The sequence below is a fragment of the Ranitomeya imitator genome, chromosome 5 (assembly GCF_032444005.1).
Source record: "Ranitomeya imitator isolate aRanImi1 chromosome 5, aRanImi1.pri, whole genome shotgun sequence".
Classification (NCBI taxonomy): domain Eukaryota; kingdom Metazoa; phylum Chordata; class Amphibia; order Anura; family Dendrobatidae; genus Ranitomeya; species Ranitomeya imitator.
The window spans coordinates 634792215-634810595 of NC_091286.1; the positions used below are offsets into that span (position 1 = coordinate 634792215).

The 18381-nt window shown below is 44.2% G+C and overlaps 1 protein-coding gene across 1 annotated transcript in view; it reads right to left on the minus strand.

Annotated features, from left to right (window-relative positions):
* NBAS (NBAS subunit of NRZ tethering complex) overlaps nucleotides 1-18381 on the minus strand; it is an 854371-nt gene that overhangs the window by 720510 nt on the left and 115480 nt on the right. The gene's annotated exons all lie outside the window — the stretch shown is intronic.

The window sequence follows — 18381 nt, forward strand, 5'->3', positions numbered from 1 at the left end:
GGTGTCCACCACTGGGTAATTATGCAATACAGCCTAAAGACACGCCCCAGAGGATCTTGTGTGCAACAAACCCTTGTAAACCACCATAAAAATACCAATTCAAGAAATTTTGCTTAAAACAATAAAATGAGAACATAATATAAAAACTATAAAATGTATCCATTTCTGGAAATATTCTTGGACACTTCTGCAGTAATGCACAGATTGTTTCTATGGAGTCAACAGCTGCCTATGTCCCACTGTTCTTCTGTACCAGGAAAGCATACTTTGATTTACTACCTTTAAACTGGCCATAGGGGTAATGATGTTTAGCAAACAACCCAAACAGAAAAGATTATTAATGTTATACTGTATTCTCTCCCATCCCTTGTAGATTGTGAGCCCTCGCGGGCAGGGTCCTCTCTCCTCCTGTACCAGTTATGACTTGTATTGTTTAAGATTATTGTACTTGTTTTTATTATGTACACCCCTCCTCACATGTAAAGCACCATGGAATAAATGGCGCTATAACAATAAATAATAATAATAATAATAAGGGTTGTACCATACATCCATTGTTAGAAAGAAATAAAACTTTAGTAGATAAACCTTAATAGACTGTTCCCTATCAGTTTATCGGAGATGTTAGCAGCCAGTGAAACTCTACAGATGCCTACAGCAAACGACGTAAAAAGTTAGGCACCAACTGCAAGTTTCTACGTGCACTGTAGAATCTTACTCGCACTATTTAACTTTCTACAGGATCCTTCTGCAAACAGTCAAATAGGAATCATGCAGAGAACACAAGGGTTAATCCCCTGCTGACCTGTCCATTTTGTGGCTAGGAATTGGCCAAAGATGAAGAGCTTATTTATCCCTTTGCCCTAGAGGGGAGAGGATCCTGCTGCAGAAAGTTGTCTTACAGCCACACAGGATAGCAAGGAGTGGGGCAGGTGGTAGTGGACAAGGATGAGCTCCTGGACCACACAGAGCACATTTATTTTTCATAAATCTTACAGCTTTAAAAGGACATCTGTCAGAAAACCACCACAACAAACAGTTTATATGGTCATGTTGCTTTATGAAGGAATAGGCCATTCATGCCAATATTTATGCAATCTGTGTCACCTTGGTTTAATTCATATGCAAACGAAGCTGAAGTGCTTTTGGCATGGCAAAGCTCTACCCCAAGGCCTCTGCTTCCCGGGCTCAGTTCCATACCAAGAACCGCCTCCCTTTGTTTGATTGACAGCTCACTACATTATACACAGTCAGTAAACTGTTAGTTAGTCATGCAGAAGAACGTGGGCAAAGCCAAAGTATTACAGCTTCATTTGCATAATATTTAACCCCTTAAGGTATCATTACACTAAACGATTTACCAACGATCACGACCAGCGATACGACCTGGCCGTGATCATTGGTAAGTCGTTGTGTGGTCGCTGGGGAACTGTCACACAGACCGCTCTCTCCACCGACCAACGATGCCGAAGTCCCCGGGTAACCAGGCTAAACATCGGGTTACTAAGCGCAGGGCCGCGCTTAGTAACTCGATGTTTACCCTAGTTACCATTGTAAATTTAAAAAAACAGTACATACTCACATTCCGGTGTCTGTCACGTCCCTCGCCGTCAGCTTCCCACACCGACTGTGAGGGTCGGCCGAAAAGCACAGCACAGCGGTGACGTCACCACTGTGCTTTACGGCCGGCGCTCACAGTCAGTGCGGGAAGCTGACGGCGAGGGATGTGACACACACCGGAATGTGAGTATGTAGTGTTTTTCCTTTTTTTTTTACATTTACAATGGTAACCAGGATAAATATCGGGTTACTAAGCGTGGCCCTGCCCAAACCCTGGTTACCAGTGAACACATCGCTGGATCGGCGTCACACACGCCGATTCAGCGATGATAGCGGGTGATCAGCGACCAAAAAAAGGTCCTGATCATTCCCAGCGACCAACGATCTCCCAGCAGGGGCTTGATCGTTGGTCGCTATCACAACGATTTCGTTAACGATATCGTTGCTACGTCTCAAAAAACAACAATATCGTTAAAGAAATCGTTATGTGTGACGGTACCTTTAGTGACAGAGGCAATTTGGTACTTAATGACCGAGCCAATTTTTACAATTCTGACCACTATCACTTTATGAGGTCAGAACTCTGGAACTCTTTACCAGATCCCGCTGATTCAGAGAATGTTTTTTCATGACATATTGTACTTCATGTTAGTGGTAACATTTCTTCGATATTACTTGCGATAATTTATGAAAAAACGGAAATATGGTGAAAATATTTAATATTTTGCAATTTTCAAACTTTGTATTTTTATGCCCTTAAATCAGAGAGATATGTCACAAAAAATAGTTAATAAATAAGATTTCCCACATGTCTACTTTACATCAGCACAATTTTGGAAACAACATTTTTTGTTAGCGAGTTATAAGGGTTAAAAGTTGACCAGCAAATGATGTTTTTACCCCCAAATTTTTAATTTTACAAGGGTAACAGTAGAAATTAGACCACAAAATTTGTTGTGCAATTTCTCCTGAGTACGTCGATACCCCATATGTTAGGGCGCACCGCAGAGCTTGGAAGAGAAGGAGTGCCGTTTTACTTTTTCAATGCAGAATTGGCTGGAATTGAGATCGGACGCCATGTCGTGTTTGCAGAGCCCCTGGTGTGCCGAAACAGTAGAAAACCCCCACAATTGACCCCATTTTGGAAACTAGACCCCTTAAGGAACTTATCTAGATGTGTGGTGAGCACTTTAAACCCCCAAGTGCTTCACAGAAATTTATAAAGTAGAGCCGTGAAAATAAAAAATCCTTTTGTTTTTCTTCAAAAATGATTTTTTAGCCTGCAATTTTTTATTTTCTCAAGGGATACAGGAAACATTGGACCCCAAAATCTGTTGACCAGTTTGTCCTGAGTATGCCGATGCCCCATATGTGGGGGGGGGCACTGTTTGGGCACCAATCGGGGCTCGGAAGGGAAGGAGTGCCGCTTGGAATGCAGACTTTGATGGGAAGGTCTGCGGGCGTCATGTTGCATTTGCAGAGCTCCTAATGTACCTAAACAGTAGAAACCCCCCACAAGCGACCCCATTTTGGAAACTAGACCCCCAAAAGAGCTTATCTAGATGTGTGGTGAGAACTTTGAATGCCCAAGTGCTTCACAGAAGTTTATAATGCAGAGTCGTGAAAATAAAATAAAAATTTTTTTCCACAAAAAAGATATTTTGGCCCCCAAGTTTTTATTTCACAAGGGTAACAGGAGAAATTGGACCCCAAAAGTTGTTGTCCAATTTATCCAGAGTACGCTGATGCCCTATATGTGGGGTTAAACCACTGTTTGGGTGAACGGCAGAGCTCAGAAGGGAGGGAGCACCATTTGACATTTTGAGCGCAAAATTGGCTGTCGTGTTTGGAGACCCCCTGATGTACCTAAACAGTGGAAACCCCCAATTCTAGCTCCAATCCTAACCCCAACACACCCCTAACCCTAATCCCAACCTGATCCATAATCCTAATCACTAACCCTAACCATAATCACAACCCTAACCCCAACACACCCCTAATCCCAACCCGATCCATAATCCAATCACAACCCTAACGATAATCACAACCCTAAGCCCAAAACAACCCTAATCTCAACCCTAACCATAACCCTAATCTAAACCCTAAATCCAACACACCCCTAACCCTAATCCCAACCCTAACCTCAAACCTAACCCTAATTCCAATACACCCCTAACCATAATCCCAACCCTAATCTTAACCCTAATCCCAAATCTAACCCCAATACCAACCCTAATCCAAACCCTAACCCTAATCCCAACTCTAACCCTAACTTTAGCCCCAACCCTAACCCTAACCCTACCCTTAAAGGGAACCTGTCACCTGAATTTGGCGGGAACGGTTTTCGGTCATATGGGTGTAGTTTTCACGTGTTTGATTCACCCTTTCCTTACCCGCTGGCTGCATGCTGGCCGCAATATTGGATTGAAGTTCATTCTCTGTCCTCCGTAGTACACGCCTGTGCAAGGCAATCTGAGGTCTAGCAATAACGGAGTCTAAACATTTCTGGTAATTGGTGATTAGTCCTGGAGGAATTCTAACTCAATCCTCCCAACAAAACAGCTTCAACTCTTATGTAGTTGGGTTTTCTCCCATGAACTGTTCACTTCAGTTCTTTCCACAACATTTAAAAAAAATTAAAGTCCAGACTTAGACTTTTTGATCAAAAATTGTAATTTTCTTCTTCTTTTACCTTTCCTTTGTAGAACAACTTGTTTGGTTTTAGCCATTGTTTTGCTGCCTGTCCTACATGCTCTTGAGGTTCAGCTCATGGACAGATGTCCTGACATTGCCCTTTAGAATTTACTATTATAATTGAGAATGAATTCTTCCATCAAGGATCATAAGCTGTCCTGGCCCCTTAGCAGTGCAACAGGTCCAAACGATTATACTACCAACACTGTGCTTCACACATGTATGAGGTTTGAATGCTTGGTTTCATATGTTCTTAAAACAATGTAACATTAACCATTAGCCTTCTGGCTCATATACGTAATCTTTAGTAAACTGTAGACAGGCAGTATTATTCTTTTTGGAGAGCAGTGGTTTTAATAATGAATTTTATTTCTATAGCGCCAACATATTCTGCAGCACTTTACATTTAAGAGGGGACTTGCACAGACAATAAAAGACCTTACAGAATAACAATAATCATAAATCAACAGATACCAAGAGAAGGGAGGACCTTGCTCACAAGCTTGCAATCTATGACTTTCCCCTGGCAATAATGCCGTACACACCACTGTTCAGTTTACTTCTGATGGTGGACTCATGGACATTAGCTAATGTGAGAGGCCTTTAGTTGCTTAGAGGTTACCTTGGGTTCCTTTGTATTCTCATAGACTATTATATGCCTTGCTCTCGGAGTGATCTTTGTTGGTAAAGCACTGGTGGCAAGGGTGACAAAGGTCTGAAATTTCCCACATTGGAACAGTTTGGCTGTTGACTAAATCCAAACTCTTTACAGATGGTTTTTGTAAGTTTTGCCAGCCTGACGAACCTCAACAACTCTTTTCCGAGGTCCTCAGAAATCTACTTTATTCATGCCATGGTACATTTCGAATGACCGATACTAAACATATATATATATAGTTACATAGTTACATAGTTATTAAGGTTGAAGGAAGACTTTAAGTCCATCTAGTTCAACCCATAGCCTAACCTAACTTGCCCTAACATGTTGATCCAGAGGAAGGCAAAAAAAAAAACCATGTGGCAAAGAGTAAGCTCCACCTTGGGGAAAAAAATTCCTTCCCGACTCCACATACGGCAATCAGACTAGTTCCCTGGATCAACGCCCTATCAAGGAATCTAGTGTATATACCCTGTAACATTATACTTTTCCAGAAATGTATCCAGTCCCCTCTTAAATTTAAGTAATGAATCACTCATTACAACATCATACGGCAGAGAGTTCCATAGTCTCACTGCTCTTACTGTAAAGAATCCGCGTCTGTTATTATGCTTAAACCTTTTTTCCTCCAAACGTAGAGGATGCCCCCTTGTCCGTTTCAGGTCTATGATTAAAAAGATCAGAAGAAAGGTCTTTGTACTGTCCGCTCATATATTTATACATTAACATAAGATCACCCCTTAGTCTTCATTTTTCCAAACTAAATAGCCCCAAGTGTAATAACCTATCTTTGTATTGCAGACCCCCCAGTCCTCTAATAACCTTGGTCGCTCTTCTCTGCACCCGCTCCAGTTCAGTTATGTCTTTCTTATATACCGGAGACCAGAACTGTGCACAGTATTCTAAGTGTGGTCGAACTAGTGACTTGTATAGAGGTAAAATTATGTTCTCCTCATGAGCATCTATGCCTCTTTTAATGCATCCCATTATTTTATTTGCCTTTGTAGCAGCTGCCTGACACTGGCCACTGAATATGAGTTTGTCATCCACCCATACACCCAGGTCTTTTTCATTGACGGTTTTGCCCAGAGTTTTAGAATTAAGCACATAATTATACATCTTATTACTTCTACCCAAGTGCATGACCTTACATTTATCCCCATTAAAGCTCATTTGCCATTTATCAGACCAAGCTTCTAGTTTACATAAATCATCCTGTAATATAAAATTGTCCTCCTCTGTATTGATTACCCTGCAGAGTTTAGGGTCATCTGCAAATATTGAAATTCTACTCTGAATGCCCCCTACAAGGTCATTAATAAATATGTTAAAAAGAAGAGGGCCCAATACTGACCCCTGTGGTACCCCACTGCTAACCGCTACCCAGTCCGAGTGTGCTCCATTAATAACCACCCTTTGTTTCCTATCCCTGAGCCAGCTCTCAACCCACTTACACATATTTTCCCCTATCCCCATTATTCTCATTTTATGTATCAACCTTTTGTGTGGCACCGTATCAAAAGCTTTTGAAAAGTCCATATACACTACATCTACTGGGTTCCTTTGGTCCAGTCCAGAACTTACCTCTTCATAGAAACTGATCAAATTAGTCTGACATGAACGGTCCCTAGTAAACCCGTGCTGATACTGGGTCATGAGGTTATTCCTCTTCAGATACTCCAGTATAGCGTCCCTTAGAATGCCCTCCAGGATTTTACCCACAGTAGAGGTTAAGCTTACTGGCCTATAGTTTCCGAGTTCAGTTTTTGTCCCCTTTTTGAATATTGGCACCACATTTGCTATACGCCAGTCCTGTGGTACAGACCCTGTTATCATGGAGTCTTTAAAGATTAAAAATAATGGTCTATCGATGACTGTACTTAATTCCTGCAGTACTCGAGGGTGTATCCCATCCAGGCCCGGAGATTTGTCAATTTTAGTGATTTTTAGACGCCGACGTACTTCCTGCTGTGTTAAGCAGGTGACATTTAATGGGGAATTTTTGTCACTAGTCATATTGTCTGCCATGGGATTTTCTTGTGTAAATACTGATGAAAAAAAGTCATTTAGCATATTGGCTTTTTCCTCATCCTCATCCACCATTTCACCCAGACTATTTTTAAGGGGGCCAACACTATCATTTTTTAGTTTCTTACTATTTATGTAGTTAAAGAATATTTTGGGATTATTTTTACTCTCTCTGGCAATGAGTCTCTCTGTCTCAATCTTTGCTGCCTTGATTTGCTTTTTACAGAATTTATTAAATTCTTTGTATTTATTTAATGCCTCATCACTACCTACTTCCTTTAATTCTCTAAATGCTTTCTGTTTGTCACTTATTGCGCCCCTTACAGCTCTATTTAGCCATATTGGTTTCCTCCTATTCCTAATATGTTTATTCCCATACGGTATATACTGTGCACAGGTCCTATCCAGGATGTTAATAAACGTCTCCCATTTTCTTTGTGTATTTTTGTGTCTCAGGATATCGTCCCAGTTAATTGCACCAAGATCCTCTCTCATCCGTTGGAAATTTGCCCTCCTGAAGTTTAGTGTCCTTGTAACCCCTCTATTACACATCTTTTTAAAGGATACATGAAAACTTATTATTTTGTGATCGCTATTTCCCAAGTAACCCCCAACCCTTATGTTTGATATGCGGTGTGGCCTGTTGGTTAATATTAGGTCTAGCAGTGCCCCCCTTCTTGTTGGGTCCTGAACCAGCTGTGAAAGGTAATTGTCTCTCATAGTTGTCAAAAAACGATTACCTTTGCTGGAACTGCAGGTTTCTGTTCCCCAATCTATTTCAGGGTAGTTGAAGTCCCCCATAATAATGACTTCTCCTTGAGTTGCAGCTTCATCTATTTGCTTTACGAGGATATTCTCCATTGCTTCCATTATTTTTGGAGATTTATAACAAACCCCTATCAGTAATTTATTATTTTTTCCCCCTCCCCTTATCTCCACTCACAGGGATTCTACATTTTCATTAAATTCACCTATATTATCACGCCGGATGGGTTTTAAGGACGATTTTACATATAGACACACCTCCCCCTCGCTTATCTGTACGGTCATTTCTGAACAGACAATAGCCCTGCAAGTTAACAGCCCAGTCATGGCTCTCATCCAGCCATGTTTCAGATATCCCCACCATGTCATAATTATGCTCCAACAACATTAGTTCTAATTCGTCCATTTTGTTGGTGAGGCTTCTGCCATTAGTATACATACATTTTATGTATTTCTCTGCACCTCTATTCTTTCTTAAATTATTAACTGTTCTAACCCCACCCCCCATGCCACCGCCACCCCCAACTTCCTTATTTGTGCCCAGGTCTCTGTCTGCACTATCTTCCCCTCCTATAAATTGAATACCCTCCCCCCCCCCCCCCAATCCCTAGTTTAACCCCTTCAAGTCGCGGCCCTATTTTTCCGTCAATATGGTCATGTGAGGGCTTATTTTTTGCGAAACAAGTTGTACTTTTGAACGACACCATTGGTTTTACCATGTCTTTTACTAGAAAACGGGGAAAAAATTCCAAGTGCGGTGAAATTGCAAAAAAAGTGCAATCCCACACTTGTTTTTTGTTTGGCTTTTTTGCTAGGTTCACTAAATGCTAAAACTAACCTGCCATTATGATTCTCTAGGTCATTACGAGTTCATAGACACCTAACATGACTAGGTTATTTTTTTATCCAAGTGGTGAAAAAAAATTCCAAACAATGCTTTAAAAAAAAAAAAAGTGCCATTTTCCGATACCCGTAGCGTCTCCATTTTTCATGATCTGGGGTTGGGTGATGGCTTATTTTTTGCGTGCCGAGCTGATGTTTTTAATGATACCATTTTTGCGCAGATACATTCTTTTGATCGCCCGTTATTGCATTTTAATGCAATGTCGCGGCGACCAAAAAAACTTAATTCTGGCGTTTCGGATTTTTTTCTCGCTACGCCGTTTAGCGATCAGGTTAATGCTTTTTTTTAATTGATAGATCGGGCGATTCTGAACACGGCGATACCAAATATGTGTATGTTTGATTTTTTTTTATTGTTTTATTTAGGATGGGGCGAAAGGGGGGTGATTTAAACTTTTTTTTAAATATTTTTTTCATATTTTTAAAAACATTTTTTTTTTACTTGTGCCATGCTTCAATAGCCTCCATGAGAGGCTAGAAGCTGGCATAGCCTGATCGGCTCTGCTACATAGCAGCGATCATCAGATCGCTGCTATGTAGCTGAAATGCAGGTGTGCTATGAGCGCCGACCACAGGGGGGCGCTCACAGCAGGCCTGCATCAGTAATCATAGAGGTCTCAAGGACCTCTATGGTTACCTTCCTGATGCATCGCCGACCCCCGATCATGTGACGGGGTCGGCGATGACGTCATTTCCGGCCGGATGAGGTAGTTAAATGCCGCTGTCTGTGTTTGACAGCGGCATTTAACAGGTTAATAGCGGCGGGTGAATAGCGATTTCACCCGCCGCTATTGCGCGCACATGTCAGCTGTACAAAACAGCTGACATGTCGCGACTTTGATGTGGGCTCACCGCCGGAGCCCACATCAAAGGGGGTGACACGGCATGCGCAGTACTAGTACGGCGCATGTCGTGAAGGGGTTAAACAATCCTCCAACCTTCTAGCCATTTTCTCCCCCAGCACAGCTGCACCCTCCCCATTGAGGTGCAGCCCGTCCCTAGCGTAGAACCTGTAGCCAACTGAGAAGTCGGCCCAGTTCTGCAGGAACCCAAACCCCTCCTTCCTACACCAATTCTTCAGCCACTTATTAACCTCCCTAATCTCCCGCTGCCTCTCTGGCGTGGCACGTGGTACAGGCAGTATTTCGGAGAATACCACGTTGGAGGTCCTTGCTTTCAGCTTGCAGCCTAATTCCCTGAAATCATCTTTAAGGACCTTCCACCTACCTCTAACTTTGTCATTTGTGCCAATGTGCACCATGACCGCTGGGTCCTCACCAGCCCCTCCCAGTAATCTGTCCACCCGATCAGTGATGTCTCGGACTCGAGCGCCAGGTAGGCAGCACACCGTTCGACGATCCCTGTCTTTGTGACAGATTGCCCTATCTGTTCCCCTAATAATTGAATCGCCCACTACCAGCACCTGTCTGGCCTGCCCTGCTCTCCTATTTCCCTCCTTACTGGAGCAGTCACTCCTCCGGCTTTCAGAGGACATGCCTGGCTGCAGCAGTGCTACCCCTGTACTGGCACCCCCCTCATCTGCCAACTTAGCAAACTTATTGGGGTGTGCCAGATCAGGACTAGCCTCCCTGGCACTCTTCCCTCTACCCCGCTTCCTAACTGTCACCCAGCTTGCTGCTCCACTGTCCTGCAGCTCCATCCTACCATCCCCCACCTCATCTGTCCCATTGAGCGTCTGCTCCGTGAGCAGAAGACTCCCCTCCATATTGTCTATGGATCTCAGTGTTGCCAGCTGCACATTTAGAGTCAGAATCTGGGTTTCCAAATGCACAACGTGCTCACATCTCGCACAGCAGTATGCACCCTCGATCGGCTGCTCAAGGATTGCATACATGTGGCAAGATGTGCACTGGATGGCATTAACAAGAGTGGAGCACATTTCCTAATGGGGATTGCACCAGACAAAAAAGTTAAATAATAAAAAAAAAAAAATAAATAAATACAAAGTATTAATAAGAAAGACAGCAATTCAGTAATTCCTCCCCTGGAAACTCCCTGATTCCAAAGTCACTGAATCACAAGTCACACTTACCGCCGTCCACACTTACACTCAGCTCACACTCCGCTCGCTCACACTCGCTATGCTGAAGATTTATAGATTTTCTTTTCTCTAGTTCCCCTCAACAGCAATCCACCTTGCTGTTCAAATGCACTTACAAAAAGGACTTGAGCCCCAAACAGCTGCCCCTTATAAACCCTTAATTATGAGCCCCCACCCTAAGTTAACCCCTTATGAATATAGCTACCCCCAATTCAGCAACTCACACCAATTCACACAGGTATTTGTTAAAGGCTTTCCAAATACCTCTTCACTGAATCACAAGTCACACTTACCGCCGTCCACACTTACGCTCAGGCAACACAGCTCGCTCACACTCGCTATGCTGAAGATTTATAGATTTTTTTTTTTTCCTAGTTCCCCTCAACAGCAATCAACCTTGCTGTTCAAATGCACTTCCAAATACATTTTATTTTCTCTGGACTAACATTTATTCTAAATGTATAAATGTAAAAAATATATATAGTTACTTACCGATAACGGTATTTCTCTGACCCCATGACGGCACCACGGAGAGAAGGGATCTGCCCCGTCGGGACAGGAAACATACAGATAAAAAGGCAGTACCCCTCTTCCGCATCAGTTGTTTACAGAGCACTAAAGGAACGATCAGATTAAAGTCATCATTTATTATATTAAATATTTACATTATTACTGAACAGAAGTACCGCGTGACAATTTTATAACTGTATAACTAAAACAAACATATTGGATGTGCACACCCACGCATGAAGGGAGGGAATATATACGAGTGCTGTCATGGGGTCAGAGAAATACTGGTATCGGTAAGTAACTATATTTTTCCCTCTTCCCCCATGATGGCACCATGGTGAGAATTGCAGAGACAGGCAGACTAGGGTGGGATCACCGCCTCCAGAACCCTTTTGCCAAAAGTAAGATCTGAAGAGGAGACTAGATCCAGCCGATAGTGGTTGAAAAATGTAGAGGGAGAGGACCAAGTAGCGGCTCTACATATCTGGTCTATCGAGGCTCTGGCTCTTTCGGCCCAGGAAGTTGCCACTGATCTTGTTGAGCGAGCCTTAATTTTCTCCGGAACTTCCGCTCCATGAGAGGAGTATGACAGTGCAATAGCATCCCTTATCCATCTTGCAAGTGCTTTCCGCCCTTTGCGTGGTCCCTGAAAGTAGATAAAAAGAGACCTGTCCTTCCTACACTCCCGTGTTGCTGCTAGATACTGTCCTCACGTCTAGGGCGTGTAAAGCTTCCTCCCTATCATTTTAAGGGTATGTGTCCACGTTCAGGATTGCATCAGGATATGGTCAGGATTTTTCATCAGTATATGTAAGCCAAAACCAGGAGTGGGTGATAAATGCAGAAGTGGTGCATATGTTTATATGATACTTTTCCTCTAATTGTTCCACTCCTGGTTTTGGCTTACAAATACTGATGAAAAATCCTGACCAAATCCTGATGCAATCCTGAACGTGGACACATACCCTTAGAGTTACTGTCACATTTAGCGACGCTGCAGCGATCTAGACAACGATCCCGATCGCTGCAGCGTCGCTGTGTGGTAGCTGGAGAGCTGTCACACAGACAGCTCTCCAGCGACCAACTATGCAAAGGGCAGCACTTAGTAACCCGATGTTTACCCTGGTTACCAGTGCTAATGTAAAAAAAAAAAAAAAAAAAACAAACACTACATACTTACATTCCGGTGTCTGTCCCCCGTCGCTGTGCTTTCCTGCACTGACTGTGAGCGCCGGCTGGCCGTCAAGCACAGCGGTGACGTCACCGCTGTAATCTGCTTTACGGCTGGCCGGCACTGACAGTTCAGGGAAGCAGAACGCCGAGGGACGCGACAGACACCGGAATGTAAGTATGAAGCGTTTGTTTTTTTTACATTTACACTGGTAACCAGGGTAAACATCGGGTTACTAAGCGCGGCCCTGCGCTTAGTAACCCGATGTTTACCCTGGTTACCAGTGAAGACATCGCTGAATTGGCATCACACATGCCGATTCAGCGATGTCTGCGGGAGATCCAGCGACGAAATAAAGTTCTGGACTTTCTGCTCCGACCAACAATGTCACAGCAGGATCCAGATCGACACAACGATATCGCTATCCAGGACGCTGCAACGTCACGGATCGCTAGCGATATCACAGGCCCTTGGGAAAGGAGGTCTGGAAGTTCCGGAAGAACCCAAGGGTCTGAGATGGACAGCATCTTTAATCATGAAAACCATGGCCTCTTTGGCCAGAATGGAGCTATTAGAATTACTCTTGCCTTCTCCTCACGAATTTTCCTCAGGACTGCTGGGATCAGGACAATGGGTGGAAAGGCGTAGGCTAAGTGGTAATCCCAGAGTATCATGAAGGCATCAAGAGCAACTGGGTTCCCCTGGAGATCTATGGAGCAAAAAGTTTTGCGTTTCCAGTTCTTGTGGTTTGCAAACAAGTCTATGTCTGGTTGACCCTATGCCTTCGTGATTTGGTCGAATACCGACTGTTTCAGTTCCCATTCGCCCTGTCTTAGCTGGGTTCAACTCAGGTAGTCTGCTGTTTGATTTCTGACCCCTTTATGTGTAGTGCTGACAAGGAGCTCAGGTTGTTTTCGGCAATCTGAAAAATTGATCTTGTTACCTCCATCAAGGAGTGGGAGAGGCTTCCTGTTTCCAAATTTCTACCTCGAAAGGGCCGTCTGTAGGAGTACCCAAATAGATTAGGAGAGGACTTCTTTTTATCCGTTGCTTTACTTAATATATCATCTATGGTGGTACCTAACAAATTCACCTTCGCAGGGGCTAGAACACAACTTTGACTTAGTTTGAAGGTCTCCTGGCCAAGTTTCAAGCCGTAAGGCCCGTCTGGCTGCATGTGAAAAATAACCTGTCCTGGCGGCCAATCTAATGGAATCTGCAGAGGCATCTGCTAAAAATGCTGCCGCCCCCTCATCATAGGGACCATATTTAAAATGGTGTCTCTAGGGTTCTTCTCCTTCAATTGTGTTTCCAGTTGGTCCAGCCATATCATTAAGGCTCTAGCTGTACACGTAGCTGCGACCGCAGGCTTCAGACCACCCCCCGCAGCTTCCCAGGCACCTTTTAAGAAAAAGTCTGCTTTTTTTGTCCATGGAATCTTTTAATGTTCCCATGTCTTCGAATGGGAGAGCAAATTTTTTTGGAGGGGTTCGCGATAGCCACGTCTAATTTTGGCGCTTTCCCCCAGAAGGAGCACATAGGATCCTTAAAGTGGTATTTTCTTCTGGGGGTGAGGAGGCCTTTTTTCTCTGTTTTTTTCCATTCTTGAACTTTATTGTTTAGTGGGAAAGATCTACTGGATTTTTGTTCGAGCCCGCTAAACATTACATTTTGAATAGATTTATTTGGTCTGGAGTCTACGAGGCTCATAGTGGATCTAACTATTTTGATTAAATTATCTGTTTCAGTTATTGGAAACCAACCCTGACCGTCCTCCGAAGAGGATGAGGAAGCAGAAGATTGAGAATTATCGGACTGACTCCTTCCTGCTATCTGAACTGCCGGACTCAGAAACGGGGGAAATGTATTTAGTTCTGTGACATTTTTTCAACGTCTTTTTTAAGGATTTAAGTGAATCCTACACCTGATCTTTACTAAGGGTCCTGAGACTTTAAGCAAAATCTGGTGCTTGCTCAGAAACGGTTTGCTGGATGCAAGATTTACATAGTCTCTTCACCCAAGTAGTGGGTAGATCCTCTGTGCATAGCGCGCATACACGGTATTTGGTCTTGCTGACACATTTCTTCCCCTATAAAAGAAGAGGAATAGGCCCTAATTATAAAAGGTGACTTTCACAAAGTCCACTTACCACCCAGCAGAGAACGGAAGGGTACCGGATGTGACGACTCTACATGGATTTTCTTTCCCGCTGATGACCGTGCTAGGACTGTTACTATGTTGAGAGCCTGAATGGTTGCTGCTGCTGTGTCTGTGGTAAGGATCCTTCACCGTCCGTTTCTTCTGCTGTCGTGGCTACTGCAAATGCTGCCGTGGCTACTGCTGATGCTGCCGTGGCTGCTACTGCTGCCGAAGGCCTGGCCACGTGAAATCCTGGCTGGGAGAGTTGTCCAAAGGGGCCTGCTCATCTGGGTGCTCCTTCTCGCTCATGCCTGCTTGGGGATGGCGACTTACTGAGAAGCAACTTCCTACAGCTGGATTTGGCTTAAAAAAGCCTTTTCCGGACCTCCCCCAGCCTCTATTTCACCAAAGGAATGCTGTAGGCCTTCATTACAGCGTTCCCAGCAATGCACTGCGCGCCCGACGTTATCGGGATCCCACGCACGGGCAGTACTTGCCTCCCAGAGATGCACTGTAGCCAGGATCTCGCGCGTGCACCCGCTAGTTCCGGAGCTCCGGAACACATGCAGCCATGAGGGACGCCGAGCAGACACCGGGAGAGGTGGTCTTTACCTCCATTTTCTGCCACCTCTCCCCGCACACCCTCAAGGGCCCGCTGACCCCGGCAGTGGCGCTTCGGGAACCGCGCCAGCCGAGGCAGGGAACCCCCCCACCACCATAACCGGACTGACCGGCCCCGGACCAAGCTTCGGAAAAGAGGTACGCTGCTGTATGGTTCCCTCGGGACAGGAATCCAACTGATGCGGAAGAGGGGTACCGCCTTTTTATCTGTAGGTTTCCTGTCCCGACGGGGTGGATCCCCTCTCAATGGTGCCATCATGGGGAGAGAGAAAACAAATACCAAAGTGTTTGGAGATCATTAGATACTAGATACAGTCCTCTTTTTGGTTAAAAAAAAAAAATGAATGCGCTTGTAACAAGGGACTCTTGACTCAGACAATCTGGTAACTATAAGAAAATGCAAAAACCATGATAAGCTTTTGTAATTGTTGCTGTGAATAAATAATAGAAACAGTACAAGCTAAGAAAATGCAAGTCTCCCATGGAATGGACACTATTACTGTTTGACAACAGCATGGGGCTTATAGGGAGTATTAAAATCAATGGCGTCCTGAAGACAAAGACAAAATAACAGGCACACAGCATATGAAAAGGATGACATGGCTCACACTGTGCACCTAATGACAGACCAACCACTGTGGCCCATCAGAGGCCTATGATTGAGTGCCTCGAGTAGAACATGACAGCATGACTGCTTTCGATTTTGTTCAGTGCATGGCTTTTTAACGCCTGGACTTTGATTGTGTTGTGTTTTAGGTATGCTATTGCTGGAGGCCAATTATGCTGTTATTACTGCACAGATAAGATTAATCAAATATGATACGTGATAATACGGAGCTAAATCTTCCGTCGTTCCATAGTTGCGGCATCAAGATGTTCATTCTGGGACCTTAAAAGTTCTATAAATCCAGCACCCAGAAATGCCAATAATTACCTGAAAGATGAGGACTTGTCCTCTGTAGCATGTCAGCAATTAGATAAGGCAGCAGGCGGTAGTCAGACTAACCAGCTGCCAGATGATGAAACGAGGGTGGACATTTCAGCAACACAATGATCTTTAACACAGCCAAGGATACTCAACTGGTTTCAGAGAAAGAAAATAAAGCTGCTAGAATGGCCGAGCCGAACACCGGCCCCGAATCTAATAGTAGATTTATGGAAGGAGCAAAAGCTCAGAGTTCAAAGAAGGAGGCCACAGGACCTTCAGGACGTGAAGAGTGTTTGTTTGGAAGAATGGGCCGAAATCACACCTAAGCAATGCCTGTGACTAGTTTCTCCATACAGGAGGCATCTTGAAGCTTCCCTCACCAACAAAGGCTTTTGGACATAGAATTAAATAAATTTCAGGAAGCGTGTTCAATACTTTTTCCCATGGTATATAGTAGAGCAATGAGCACATCTGTGGTGGAGGCTCCATAGGTTGTTGGGGCATGATCCTCAGAGTACAATCGTGTATTAAACCGCTTAAATGAAAGATTCCTCTAAATCCAGGAAGAATAATTCTAATATGTGTAATTCTGGCATAGAAGACTGAGAAACGTGGTAATAAGTTATTAGAATGACTGACTGCCATAACAATTTACTGCTGATTTCCTCAGGCGTCGCTGTGGGGGTTAGAGTGCAATTTGCAGGTATATTCTCTGCAGGATCGGCAGAATAGTCCCGACTCCCCACTCTTCTGTGTAATCTCCTCTTCTGCTCATCGTTACTCCATGCATTTCTGATTTGACTCCGGCTATTACCCAACTGCACAGCTGAGAAAAGCTCATTTTTAATACATATCAATTTCCATGACACGGATATCCAGTAATGAGAAGCTTAGAAGGGTTTCCCCATAACAAAAACTGTCCCAATCTATTACAGGAGAGATGAAAAGTGTCGGATCTACCGGGATCTGATTACTGGGGCACGAACACAACTGGGGATCCCCAAGTCCCTGGTATGGAGAGGTACACTGCTGATCCATTTAACACCTCCCCATTGTGGGGACATTTTGATTTTGAGCTTTTTGTTTTTTCCTCTCCAACATCTAAAACTTCTAACTTTATTTTTCCATTTACATGTGTGTCGGAGGGCTTGTTTGGTTTTTTTTTGAGTGGTGAATAGAGGTGCACGCCACTCAGAAGATGTGCAGAGAATATGTAATGGCTTGCGCCTCTTAACAAATTTGGCACCGACCCCAGCACTGTGATTGGAGGCTGTAATTACATATCCAATGATGGCTCGTTCTTACGGTAGCTCTATGGAGACTGCAGCTTCTACTGAGCATGTGCAAGGTATCAGCATGAGCATGGCGGAGGATAGTGAAGAGAGCGCAGCAGTCGCACAAGGTGGCTGGTGATAAAATTTGCAGCCTGAATAAACTTATACTCATAAAATCTGGCAGCGTGTAGCTGGACTCACAAAATGCTGGGTTTTCAGAAAGAATAAGAGTCATAGTGCGATGGATTTGCAAAGTAAGTACATCAGCCTCATCAGGGCTCGGTGATCTATTTTGTGATGTATATAGATTATATTTGCAGTGAGCAGTTCTCATGCACCAGTAGTGATTTCTGTGCTTACTTGGAGTGACCTGCCACCCAGCCCATAAAACAGCTAAAATGTAAAAAGGGTCCAGATATAACATGTATGAAAAAAATTAAACATTTATTCCATCTTTAAAAGCACATTTCAAAAGGTAAAAAGCAAGTTAGACAGGACAACATTTCCTCCATACTTCGCATCGCCTTTTCCAAGCCAGATATATATCCATAAAGATGCATTTTTATCATTGTATCTCTGGCTTGAAAAAGGCCAAATATGGATGACACCTTGCCCTGTCTACATTGATATTTTACCTTTAAAATGTCTAGGTGATGCGGCGGTCCTGCTCTATGGCGGGAAGGGGGGTGGGGGGGTGGGGGAGTTTGGTCTGGGGTTGGGGGAGGGTCTCCGCCAGCATTTTCTGAAATACCGGAAGCCCCCGCAGATCCATTGCTGCGATGCGGTGGCCTCCGGAAAATGGCCACTGGGGGTGGCACATGCCACACCGGTTACAAAATGCTGGTGGAAATCCACCGAACCACAGAGCACCGCCACCGCACCTGTCGCAAAATGGCAGAGCCCCGCCGCACCACCGATGAACCTGTCACAAAATACCGGCGGAACCCCAGAGCACCACCGCCGCACCAGCCTGGGATGGGATTTACGGACGCCACCGCACCAGCCTGGACCACCAAGCAACCTCTGTGACCACTCCTCCACCTGTGCCGATCCCCCTCCTGCCCTGGT